Source organism: Malaclemys terrapin, chromosome 15 (genome assembly GCF_027887155.1).
Source record: "Malaclemys terrapin pileata isolate rMalTer1 chromosome 15, rMalTer1.hap1, whole genome shotgun sequence".
NCBI lineage: Eukaryota > Metazoa > Chordata > Testudines > Emydidae > Malaclemys > Malaclemys terrapin.
In genome coordinates, this window is record NC_071519.1 from 15,475,510 (window position 1) to 15,478,009 (window position 2,500).

Genomic DNA, 2,500 nt, shown 5'->3' on the forward strand with positions numbered 1-2,500 from the left:
AGAGCCGGGTCGGCGGGTGTCAGGCTTTACATCCAGCCTCCGGAGGGTGAGCGTCCTCGGACGCGATGCAGCTGCCGCAGAGAGGCGGCCTCTGAGGCAGGGTAGCGGAGCGCCGAGGCTGGGGAGTGGGGAGCAGGAGCCGTGGGGTGGGGTGGGGGGCGTTCAGGACAACAGGTCAAGCCCCGGGAAGCGGCTGTCAAATGTTCAAAGTCCCCACCGGGACAACAGGTCAAGCCCTGGGAGGCGGCTGCCAAATGTTCAAAGTCCCCACCGGGACAACAGGTCAAGCCCCGGGAAGCGGCTGTAAAATTTTCAAAGTCCCCGTTCCGCCACCAGGTCAACCCGCTGAATCTACCGGGTTGACCTGGCGGCCGGTTTGCTTTCCGGCCACCAGGTCAACCCAACGGATTCGACGGGTTGACCTGGTGGCCGGTTTCCTTTCCGGCCCGGGTGTCACCCCACTCCGAGGGCTGCGCGGCAGCGGTCCTGAGGACCACAGAGGGGGGGCTTAATAGTCGAGAGGGAGCAGGTCCGGGGAAGGCTTAGCAGTCTTCCCCCGGGCGGTCCGTTGGGGGAGGCTTAGCAGTCGTCCCCAGGGCGGTCCGGGGGTGGGGGGAGGCCTCACAGTCGTCCCTCGGAGAGCCGGGTCGGCGGCGGTGGCGGGCGTCAGGCTTTACGTCCAGCCTCCGGAAGGTGCGCGTCCTCGGAGGCGATGCAGGCGCCGCAAAGGGGCAGCCTCCGAGGCAGGGAGCGGAGCACCGAGGCTGGGGAGAGGGGAGCAGGAGCCGGGGGCTGGGGGGGGTGGGGTGGGGGGGGGGCGTTCAGGACAAGCGGTCAAGCCCCGGGGAGCAGCTGTCAAATGTTCCAAGTCCCCACTCGGCCACCAGGTCCACCCCAGTCTAGCAATGGGGTTGACCTGGCTGATGGCCGGTTAGTGTCAAGGTAAACTCACCGTCGTCCACAGGAGGGCAGCTCTCAGGCCGTCCGGCTGCGGCTGACTCTGGGGCGGTGCCCGGTCCCGGCAGCGAGGGGCGGGGGGGGGGGCGCGGAGCGACACGGAGCTAACCGGCCCCCGGGGCCGGGGGCGCCTCCCGCGACTTTGGGGGCCGCGGGTCGTCAGTGGCGTGCAGGCCGGGCCTCTCCCGGGGGATTCGGGGGGGGGGGGGGGCGGTCCTGCGGGCCGGGCGCAGGGGGCTCGAGCGAGCCCGGGCCGGTCCGCCCCGGGGCCGGGGTCTCCGCCTGCGGCTCGGGGGGGCGCGGGTCGTCGGGGGAGGAAGCCCGGGGGAGCTGCACGCCGGCCTGCCAGGCCAGGCCAGGCCTGGCCTGGGTGGCCGCGGGGGGATTCGGGGCGGTCCCGCGAGCCGGCGGCCGGGCGCAGGGGGTCCGAGCGCGTCCGAGCGAGTCCGTCCCGGCCCCGGGGTCTCCCCCTGCGGCTCTGGGGGGCCGTGGGTCCCCGCTGGCGGAAGCCGCTGGGCGCTGGACACCCGCCGTCCGTCCCGCCTGGCCAGGCCTGGCCTGGGTGGCCGCGGGGCGGGGGATTCGGGGCGGTCCCGCGAGCCGGCGGCCGGGCGCAGGGGGTCCGAGCGCGTCCGAGCGAGTCCGTCCCGGCCCCGGGGTGTCCCCCTGCGGCTCTGGGGGCCGTGGGTCCCCGCTGGAGGAAGCCGCTGGGCGCTGGACACCCGCCGTCCGTCCCGCCTGGCCAGGCCTGGCCTGGGTGGCCGCGGGGGGATTCGGGGCGGTCCCGCGAGCCGGCGCCCGGGCGCAGGGGGTCCGAGCGAGTCCGTCCCGGGCCCGGGGCCTCCCCCTGCGGCTTTGGGGGCCGTGGGTCCCCGCTGGCGGAAGCCGCTGGGCGCTGGACACCCGCCGTCCGTCCCGCCTGGCCAGGCCTGGCCTGGGTGGCCGCGGGGCGGGGGGATTCGGGGCGGTCCTGCGGGCCGGCGGCCGGGAGGGTCCGGGCCAGTCCGCCCCATGCCCGGGGTCTCCCCCAGCGGCTTCGGTGGGTCCTCCGCGGAGGAAGCCGGGTGGGGAGCCGGACCCCAGGCGCCCAGACCCGTGACCTGCGGCCGCGACCTCCGACTCGGCAGGAGCGACGAGGGGCTTTCCGGCCCGTCCCCCCCCTCTCCTTCCTCCCCAGAAAAGGAGAGAGAGCTGGCTCGGACCGGGAAAAGCTGCCTACGGCACCTGGGATTCCCAGGCGGTCACCCATCCAAGTACTAGCCAGGCCCGGGACGGTTTACCTTCCGAGATCGGACGGGATCGGGGGCGTTCGGTCCGGTATGGCCGTAGGCACCCGGCCCCCGCGCCTCCTCGCCCGCTTTCCCCTGCCGACGCCCGGGCCTGCCGCACGGTGAGCCCCGGTCGGACTGCCCCCCTGCGGCAGGGCCCCCGTCTCTCGCGGGCCCGGTCCTTTTTTCCTTCTCGAGCTCCGGGGCCCGGGCTGGCCGCCAGAGCCCCTCCGCCCGCCCGCCCTCCCCGGCGTCGGGGAAAATATTGTCCCGGA

At 74.7% G+C, this 2,500-nt stretch overlaps 1 non-coding gene across 1 annotated transcript; it reads right to left on the minus strand.

Moving 5' to 3' along the window:
- Window positions 1-2,169: 2,169 nt before the first annotated feature.
- LOC128823822 (5S ribosomal RNA) lies at window positions 2,170-2,288 on the minus strand. Its single transcript, XR_008442056.1, has one exon. It is a non-coding gene; the product is annotated as a 5S ribosomal RNA (ribosomal RNA).
- Window positions 2,289-2,500: the final 212 nt, after the last annotated feature.